The 10,935-nt window shown below is 38.8% G+C and overlaps 1 pseudogene; it reads left to right on the forward strand.

The window, feature by feature from the left end:
* The first annotated feature begins 943 nt into the window (after nt 1-943).
* LOC147934120 (blue copper protein-like) lies at nt 944-1,864 on the forward strand (annotated as a pseudogene).
* The last annotated feature ends 9,071 nt before the right edge of the window (nt 1,865-10,935 follow it).

Raw genomic sequence — 10,935 nt, forward strand, 5'->3', positions numbered from 1 at the left:
AATATAATACAAAAAGATAATACTCTTTCTAATTTTAAATTACTAAGAAAAACAATTAAGGAAATTATACAATTAATTTATATAATACCATAATTAATAAAATACACTATTAATTATGAATGGTAAAAAAACGGATTTTAGATATTCACCATTATATATATAAACAAATAAATTGTTGTTATAGTTTTTTCAAAATACACCACCATTAAACTTCGTTATATTATTAAAGCTATGCACAATTTTTTATGAACAATATTAATTATATTTTCTCTCTTTTTTCTTTTTGTTTGTCAAAATTTAACTATAATATCAAACTTTAAATATATATATATATATATATATATATATTTACGTAATTTAGAGCATATATTTACATATATATATATATATATATTCTTGGAAGTAAATTTATCTTTAAATTCATAAAAATTTGAGGAAAATTAATAAATATTGTTATTTTTCAATTATGAGATGATGTTAGTACTGTATTCAGTTTTTTCTTTGAGAATTATGTTTCACTAATTTTTAATTGTTTTTAATATTAAGTAAGATATAACTTTGATATAATTTTAATATTGGGATTAAGTACATATAATTAAAATCTAATTTTACTATGATGTAATAATATACAGTATAATTGTATTGCCAAATGGAATGCCTGAGCTATATATCATTTTACATATATTTTTTAATATGCGTTAATACTCGGGTCTAATCTTGTACTATAAAAAAGAATTGCAAAAAAGTGAATCCAGTTCCAAAAAGGAACAACGTTTAAAAGAAGAATCTTAAAATTCATTCATGTTAAAGATTAACCTAAACTTAATCCTAAAAGGACAAGGATTAATTATGATTCGTAATTATATAAATAGGTGACTTCTTTTTTCACCAAACATTTCATCATCGTTCAACTTCTTCTTCCTATCCATACGATCCGAAAATCATGGCCACCAAGAAGATCTTTGGCTTCGTGCTCCTGATCATGTTTCTCCTTAGTTGCACCTAGGCTAAACTATACACAGTTGGTGGTGACTATGGATGGACGACTGTGAAAGACGACACTTGGGCTGAACATAAGCAATTCCACGTCGGAGATTCCCTCGTCTTCGAATACGATCAGAACGTCAACGACCTCGCTCAAGTTTCCAGCGCTTTAGAATATGATTCATGCGATTCCTCTTCTCCTAAAGTTGTTTACAACACCGGATACGATGTCGTAACCTTCAAGGAACCAGGACATCATTACTTCATCACCTCAAATCAAATTCAATGAGTCAACGGACTTAAACTCGACGTTCTTGTCGTCCATGACACGTCACGTCCAATTACTTCTTCACCACCACCACCGAGCAAGAACCATGAACTGTCACGTCCAGTTCCTCCTCCACCACCACCGAGCAAGAACCATGAACCGTCACGTCCGATTCCTCCACCACCACCGAGCAAGAACCATGAACCTTCACGTCCAGTTCCTCCACCACCACCGAGCAAGATAGGAAGGATCTACAAGGTAGGTAATTCCAAAGGATGGAGCATCTACAACAGTTACTATTATTACAAGTGGAGTAAAAATAAACAATTTCGTGTTGGAGATACTCTCTATTTCGAGTACAACAAGGACATCAGCGACGTTAGAGAAATCAGCGATGATTTTGACTTCAAATCATGTGAATCGAATTCTACCGTAGCCGTGTACAAGATCGGACACGATCTCGTTAAGCTCACTAAACTAGGAGTGCATTATTTTGTAAACTTGAAGACCGGTCTTTGTCAGGCTGGCATTAAGCTTCGAGTCACGGTGCAACCATCAACCAAAGACGTTACTGTTGTAAATGTTTGCTTCATATGGGCTTATTTGGTCTGAACCATGAACTGGGCCTATACTGATGTGAAGCCAATACAAGATCCGGGTTGTGTGGCCTGCAGGACTAAACCGACATAAGCTCTAGGATTTCAATATATAAGGGAAGCTAGGGTTAAAGAAGAAACAGGAAGTAAGCACAAAGACGCACTAAAGAAGCTGGTGGTACCTTGGTGGCGGCTGTAGGGCACAATGCAGGGCGCTGTGCCGGGCAGATACAGAGACACAAAGTGCAGTGCAGAGAGCATGCGTAGGGCGTCGTACATGGAGCTTGAAGCTGTGCGCATAACCATGATAAAGGAGCAGAAGCTTTGCTGGGGTCGAATGGCTGAGAGCCGGACATAACCTTGTCTAGGTTTAAGGTGTCTTCAGGACACTCTGATCAGAGACGAAGGTGGAGCTGCTTCTTTGGGGTTCTGGAGGTGTTTCGTGGTTATACATGGAAGGGAGAGCTGAACCAGAGACAGAGAGAGGGGAAGAAGAAAAGCTAGATATTGTATGTTTTCTTCTTCCGGTTTCCTTGTAGTTGCTTTCTAAGCTTTGTATATGAAACATTGTGTAAACCTTGATTGATTGATAGTGGATGTTTGTGGGAGAAGGTTCCCACACGAGATGTACCCTCTGCCTGAGGGGAACTCGTTAAATCTTTGTGTTATGTTTATGTTATGCATGTTGATATGTGAAGTAGACGAGGAGTAGGGGCAAAGTCGCGGTATGCGGTTCACTACAGAGGTGAATCGGGGTCTGCGATTCTCAACAAGTGGTATCAGAGCTCGGGCTCAGGATTTCACAGACTCAGGCATGGTGTTGAAAACACACAAGGAGGATCCAGAGACATTTGTAGAAGACTCGAAGGTTAAATCAATTATGGGGTTGGTTTAAGGTGGAGTTATCTCCAGCGTTTGATTCAGGTTCATGGCTGTGAAAGGTGAATCAAAGCATCATCCAAAAGGCCAAACTTGTCAAAACAGGAATTAGCTTCCGCTGCGATCACAAGGTAATTTTGATGTTCTATTTTGAAGCTTCTGAATACTCAAAACTGTTTCAGTTTAGGGAATCTAGACACTAGGAGAACACAAGGATGTAGACGTCTTCAACTATTGAAAAGTCAGTTTTTCGGTTGTTGAAAGTCTATGTAGTGGTGTTTGGGAATTGGTTGAAGGTACAACTATAGGGGTCACATATTTACTAAGGGGCGCCTTTAGAGGTGAATCTGTGTGCAAAAGGGTTGTTAGGTCAACAGGTTGTGTCAAAGATTCATATGAGTATGCAGATGGACCAGGCAATTTGTGTTGAAGTGGTCAGTTTTGGGAGGAGTTGGGTGAATGGCTAAGTCTCGGGAATGGATCAAGTTGTCAGAGATTTGAAAAGACAACAATCAAGGTAGGTCTACAGTGAATGGGAATGCAGAAGAGTACCAAGAGTCGAAGTTGCAGTCAGTGAGATTTTCTTTGTCAAGGTGGAGTTTGCTCTTCAAGGTGACTTAAAATCTCAAGAAGACTTTTGTAGACATTGCAGGACTGTGCAAGAGTTTGCAAGTAAGTGCAAGAATCTACAAGGCTGGCGCAAGGTGACTAGGGTTGTGTATCTGCATTGAGAAGAGAATCAGAAACAAAAAACTTATGGTTCGCCTGTTTGCATCTACAGAGATGATCTGGTGGATGAATCTTCTGAAGGTATCACTTGCAGGAAGTTTAAGTGTTTTGTAAATGACACTTAATAAGGAAGCTTGTGAGTATAAGGGGAAGATTCAAGTAGATCTTTGTTGGTTAAAGATGCAGGTTATGTAACACGAGACTAGTTATAGACTAGTGGGTCTAACAACATCATTAAGTTTCTCAGGAAAGTCACTTACATGAAGGTTAAGTGAGGATTCATCAATGGTGAAGACATGTCAAGTTGTATTGATGAATGGTGATGAAAAGGTATGATGTTGGTACCAAGTTTCTTCTTGGTAAGGTCTGCAATAGTGAAGAACAATTGTAGAGTTATGTTTACATCAGATGTGGCTTCAAGGATTCTAGAGTGAAGCACTAAAGGCTGGTACAAGGAGACTAACAGAGGTTTAAAAGCTGTTGGTCGGACATCTGTTTTAACATGAGGTTGAACAGGAGGTTGTACTGTCAGATCGTACAAGTTGGGTTCATAAGTCAGTTGGTTAAACAGATGAGATGTAAACTCAATCTCAGGAGTAATGCATTGAGTTGAGATTGTTTACATGATGAATCAGGGTTTGCTTTAGGTTTGAAGCATGTATGATTCATGTGTTCTGCATGGGATTCAAGGAAATTTGGTTCAAGCTCAGTGCACATGAAAGGAATCAAAGGTCGACCAAGTGAATCAGGTTACAGACGGATACATATGATATACAATCATGATAACAGGTCTGTGGCGTTTATCAGAAACCATGGGAGAGGTTATGTGATTGTTATAATCGTGTTCTGAGAGGATGATATCTAAGGCTTTACTATTCTAAAGGTTCAAGATCAAAGTTCCAGAAGCAAGTCAGGTGTTACCTGCGGGTGAATCAGAAGTTTTGGTTCTAGTGGAGCTGTTGTGAGGAACAAGGGAATTAAGTAAAGGTCTTCATAAGTGTTTGTACGAGCAAGAGAAACAAGGTTGAAGAAGATGATTTGTGTACCGAGATACAAATACTTATTGGGACTGCTGAAGAGCATCATAAGCTATTCAAGAACAAGGGAGAAGTTTGAACGGAGGGATAGTCATAAGATAGTCTAAGGATTCAATAGGTGCTGGGAATTTCAGAGCAATGTCAGAGGATGACATTGGAGGATACAAAAAGAACAGTCAATGTTGGTTGTGTACTGTATTGATTATCAATGAACAAGGTTGTTAAGGGTTTCTTCAAGAATGTTGGTTCAGTGGTCAGAGTTCGTCTACAAGTGGGATTACTACCATCAGAAGAAGGAAGCTCAAGGGAATGTCGCGAATCTCTTGAAGTTTCTGAAGATGGAGTTGATAAATTCCTAAGGTGGATGAACATAAGGATAATTGGAAGTTGCAGGTTCTACAGGAGAAAACAATATTTTGTTTCTCTTCTCAGGAAGAATCAACACAAAGGGGATTTTGTGAGTTGGACCAAATGAAGCAAAAGGTGGAGTTTATTGTAAATGTTTGCTTCATATGGGCTTATTTGGTCTGAACCATGAACTGGGCCTATATTGATGTGAAGCCCATACAAGATCCGGATTGTGTGGCCTGCAGGACTAAACCGACATAAGCTATAGGGTTTCACTATATAAGGGAAGCTAGGGTTGAAGAAGAAACAGGTAGTAAGCACAAAGACGCACTAAAGAAGTTGGTGGTACCTTGGTGGCGGCTGTAGGGCACAGTGCAGGGCAGATGCAGAGACGCAGAGTGCATGCGCAAGGCGTCGTACATGGAGCTTGAAGTTGTGCGCAGAACCATGATAAAGGAGCAAAAGCTTGGCTGGGGTCGAAGGGCTGAGAGCCGGACATAACCTTGTCTAGGTTTAAGGTGTCTTCAGGACACTCTGATGAGAGATGAAGGTGGAACTGCTTCTTTGGGGTTCTGGAGGTGTTTCGTGGTTATACATGGAGGGGAGAGCTGAACCAGAGACAAAGAGAGGGGAAGAAGAAAAGCTAGATACTCTATGTTTCCTACTTCGGGTTTCCTTGCAGTTGCTCTCTAAGCTTTGTATATAAAACACTGTGTAAACCTTGATTGATTGATAGTGGATGTTTGTGGGAGATGGTTCCCACACGAGATCTACCCTCTGCATGAGGGGAACTCGTTAAATTTTTGTGTTATGTTTATATTATGCATATTGATCTGTGAAGTAGACGAGGAGTAGGGGCAAAAAATTAGAACTAAACTTTACATCTATTGTTTGATCAGTTCATATTATCGTGTGCTTTAGAATTCATTTATTCGAAGTCATGATGTGGCTTTAATTAGAATCTTAAATCAATAAATTCATTAGTTTGATCAGAACATGCTTTGACTTATAGTTCTTCACTTGTATGATAATTGTTTTGTTGATGTCATCGAAAACCTACATGTGTAAGATAATTAACTACCCATCGTTCAATATGTCTGTATAGCTTCTTGGAAATTTATTTGTTGATCTCTGTGATACATGATATTATTTATTGTATCATCATCGGTTATTTGTTTTACCGAGAACATTTGGGTTTAATTTATTTGGTTATTAAGTTTTGTTTGGAATATCAATTTGACAAAAGTGTTTTTTGTTTGAAGGAATGAAGTTATTATCTCATGGTGAAGTTAAGATCTACATTATTATCACTATCTCTGAGAACATCATTCATCGAGACGTCTACGTGACACCGTCTTATTATCGAGATAAGTACCCTTTTATATATTGGTATAAAAAGAAGAATTTTGTATTTCTTTGAACTTATTTGAGTTTAAAAACATTATTTGATAAAATATTTTTGATTTTACAATAAAATCTTTAGTAAAGCAGAAAAGTAAAACGTTTGAATAAATATATATATATATAAATAAATATAAAGATATGAAACATGACCCAATTTGAGAATATTATGTAAGGAAATATTTCTTCTTCCTATTATGTGGTCTTATAGTCATCCGTTTTCTATAGAATAATGTTATTTCTTAATATATTTGGTAACCAATTAAATTGGTAATAAAGGAGTTTTTCCTAATCAATCTCTACTTTGATGGACGGTTGAGATTAAATCTTAAGAAAACCTTAAAAAGGAATTAAGTCCTCTCTCCGCCTATAAATAGTCCATCATAAAGGCATCCCAAACAAATCTCAGAAAGACAACACATAGAGAGTAAGTTCATAGGCAAGGAGAAAGAAACCTAATCACCTAACTAGAAGATCAGGACTTCAGGAAGCTGTCAATCAAGGAATCTCTACAACAATGAATGGAGGAGGTACTCCGCTAACCCTCCTTTATAATTCTATCATGTGATTAATCAAGTTGCTTAAAAAATCTTAGGGTTCATGTAAATTACACTTACATGTGGTATCTGAACATGGTTATTAGCATATGGTTAATTCGCAGATAAAAGTTTGTGCATAATTCGGGTATACGCAAATAAAAATAAAATTTTGTGCATAAGTTGGGTCTCTGTAAATTAATTTTCTTACAGATAAATGTTCATACACAAACTGGACATCTCTGAATTAAGATTTGTCAGAGAAAATAATCCATAATGAAATTTGTTTGTGCAAAACCGGAGTGTTTGTGAATTAGGATATATCATCACAAACATATATATAGGGCGTGCAAAATTCGTATGTATGTGAATTCTTTTTGCATATGAAAGTTCAACTAGAATTCATTTGTGCATAAATCGTGCAGTATCATTCTACGATAATTCGTACATAATTATTTTGTGCATAATTCGTGTAAAATTATTATGTGCATAAGAAAAACGATTTGTGCAAAAACGATTTGTGCATAATCCGTGCAGAACTCTGGTTTCTATAAAAGTGTATAGTTAAGGTTTGGATATCACTACAGTGACCTTACCTTATAATGATTTACACAGAAACTATTTTGTTGATATATCTTTGATAATTAGTTACCCACAAGTAGATTATAAACTTTAGATATAATCAATGAATAATGAGATTTTGTATTTGTGAAGATTAAGGATATCCACAGATAACTTATCTAATAATTCAATACATTACTCAATAACGTTTTGTGAATATCATAATTTTATTGAGATTATGTTGTTATCCCGCAGGAATATCATAATTTCTTTTCATGTTTATTCAATATTTAAATTTTGTGTTGATTATGTTTTAAACCTAATAAAACTTGTTGGAATAAATAAAAACAAATAAAAACTATATTATCGATGGCGATGGCGATTGTGGCTGCTTCTACGATCTGAGATGGATTTTTTTCTTGATTCGGAGAAAGGGAGAAATGGATTCTCACTTTCTTGTTTTGGTTTTTGGTTCCGAAGTTGGAGTGGATCTCCTTCTTTGTGGCGATTTCGAATCCGAATTTCGCTGTTACGAATTGGATTCAAAAAAGGGATTTTGGTTTTTGTGGGCTTTGATTTTGTGATCCCTTTGGATCTGGAATTATATGTGGTTATGGAGAAGGATTCGGTGGAGATTGAGATTGGACGGATTTGGTCTATCCTCCGGGCTATGGATTTAAACGGGATTACGTAATTATTATTACGGATCGGGTTGTGGTTTCATCCGTTTAGTAGATATGGGAGCTTCTGTGATATGTTGTCGGAGGTTAAGGAAATTGAGATTTCCAGATCATCGTCGATAGGATCGGATTTCGTACAGCTAGTGATATGCATTTACTTGTTGCGATTCGATTGTGATTATGGGGTCTGGGATGGCGAGAGTTTATTTATGCGAATATTGGAGTTATTCCTTGGATTCACTTATCTCTCTCTCTCGTATTGGTTTGCCTTAGTTCAACTTTCTTCTCTTAACTCTTCGTTTTTGGCTAGTTCGGGTGGTGATTACGGTTGTTTAGTGTCCAGCAAAATGGCTCAGCTAGCATTCAGCAAAGGCAAGGCTTCCCTGGTTCGTACTAATACGGTGACTATCTCAAATTCGGTTCTGGCCCAACGTATTCAACAGTTTTCCATGACTCTCATTGGGAGGTTGATGAATCCAGCTTGTCAGAGAATGGAGTCTGTGATAGCTAACTTTCCAAAGATTTGGAAACTGGAGGACAAGGTGGTTGGAGCGGATCTAGGTCAGGGAGTCTTTCAGTTCAATTTCGAGGAGGAAGAGGATATCCTCTCTGTTCTTCAGAACGGCCCGTATCACTTTGATAACTGGATGGTATCAATGGTGAGATGGGAGCCGATCATCTCTCCCTCTTCTCCTTCAGCGATTAGCTTCTGGGTGAAGGTGACAGGGATTCCAATGCATCTGTGGGAGGTGGCTACTCTTGAAGCTATTGGGAAGAAAATTGGGAAGACTCAAGAGATTGATGAAGAGTCTGGCAGTATTTGTGTGTCTGTCAATGGGTTTAATCCTCTGATTACAAAGTTAGTGGTGCTGTTTGCTACTGGGGATGAGATTGTGGTTTCTTTGGACTATGAGAAGCTAGTTGGTGTTTGTGATCATTGCTCTAGGATGACTCATGATTCGAAATTGTGTCCAGAGTTTCAGAAGGTTGGTTCTGGTAATGGTACTAAAGCGCTCTCTGATAGTAGGGGAGGACCACGACATCTTCCTTTGGTGAAGAAGGAGATGAATCATAATGTTGGAGGTTGGGAGAAGCCTCGAAAGCATGCTAAGAGAGCCTTAGACTTTCAATCTGCGGAGGGTGGTGATTTTGGTTATTTCCCACAGCTGCGTCAGGGTCAGAATGGGCTTCACGGTTCTCGCCAACAGGACAGGGTTCACGGTCAGGCTTGGGGGCAGCAAAGGAACTTTGGGGACTCGTCTATGAGGGACGAAGGGTATAGGCGCGGGTCTCACTCGGGTAGTGGAGAAACATCGAGTAAGGCCTCTTGTTTTCATCTCAAAAGGAAGGGTGCGGGTATGGTTTGGCCAAAACCTTTATACAAGGTGAAGCAAGCTTCTCTGGAACATCAAACTCAGGTGCGTCTTGAAGATTACACCGGGGTCTCCAGAGTTGGTCTTGTGCCAGAGAAGGAGCGTGAGGGAACTTTGCAAAAGGTTGATGGAGTGGCGTCTATGGCTATAGATTTTGTGGTTGACACAGATGACCTGCTTGAAGATGGTGAGTGCAATGATTCGGCAAAGGGTGATCTCAAGGTGGTTCAGGAACAGGATGTTCCGCAGGTTCAGGGGTTAGAATTGCCAACGGGTCAAGGGTCCGAGTCTCACACTGGTCAGGAGTCTGTTATTCTGGATGAACCTAGTGGTCATCAGCAAGGTATTTCTTATCTTTCTAACCCGGTTGAATACGACGTGGGTGGGATTAATAGTGCTTTGGCTACCTTTACTTTAGGAGATAAGAGTGGTGATAAGAAGAGGATAGTCAGTCCTTATGTTAGAAAAGGTGTTAATGGATCTAGGTTAGCTACTTTGGTCTCGGCTTCTCCCGGGAAACGTTTACTTGCTAAGGCTTTGTCTAAACCTGCAGGTGATGCTAACAAACAGAAGATTTTGGGGAGACAGGGGACTTCTACAGTAGGCGTTAAACCATCGGATGGTGGCCGCTTAGGCAAGAAAGAGAAAGGGATGGGGGCTCTCCCGAAACCGCCGGCTAGAACGTGAAGATTTTGAGCTGGAACTGTCAGGGCATTGGGGTTGATCTGACAGAAAATTATTTGGGTGATTTGTGGAAGAAGCATCGACCAAACATTTTATTTTTATCGGAAACAAAAAAGTGTTTTTCTTATTTACAAAAGTTGCAGAATAAGTTTGGTTATAATAATTTGTATACTGTTGAACCCCGCGGATCTAGCGGTGGTCTTGCTTTGTTTTTTATGGATGAAATAAAACTCTCAATTATTTATGATAGTAATCTTATTATTGATACACAAGCATATGTTGGCCAACAATTGGTTTTTATGTCCTTCGTTTATGGTGATCCTGTTCCCCAGAAAAGACAGGAAGTTTGGGATACTTTGATTGATATTGGTTCTTTCCGAGTTGATCCTTGGTTTTTGGTAGGTGATTTCAACGAATTAGTTGGCAATCATGAGAAAACAGGGGGCGCTCTGCGCTCAGCTTCTTCCTTTATACCTTTTAGTTCAATGCTTCGGCATTGTGGGATGCTTGAGTTTCCTTGTTTTGGGGATCAGTTATCCTGGAGGGGAAACCAATGTAATAATCAGGTGGTCCGTTGTCGGTTAGATCGCGCTGTGGGTAATGAGGATTGGCATGGGTTATATCCGAACTCGAGGGTTGATTATTTGGAGATGATTGCTTCAGACCATTGCCCGATCTTGGCAAATTGTCAGAAGTGGGATAGACGACGACTTAGACAGTTTCGTTTTGACAAAAGGTGGCTGGGTAAGGAAGGTATAGCGGGTGCGGTTGAGTCTGGGTGGAATCGTACCAGGAATTTCCGCATCCCTAGCTTTGTGGATAAGGTAAGGAATTGTAGGAATTCTATCTCTTGGTGGCG

Source organism: Camelina sativa, chromosome 11 (assembly GCF_030686135.1).
Source record: "Camelina sativa cultivar CO46 ecotype springtype chromosome 11, ASM3068613v1".
Taxonomy (NCBI): Eukaryota; Viridiplantae; Streptophyta; class Magnoliopsida; order Brassicales; family Brassicaceae; genus Camelina; species Camelina sativa.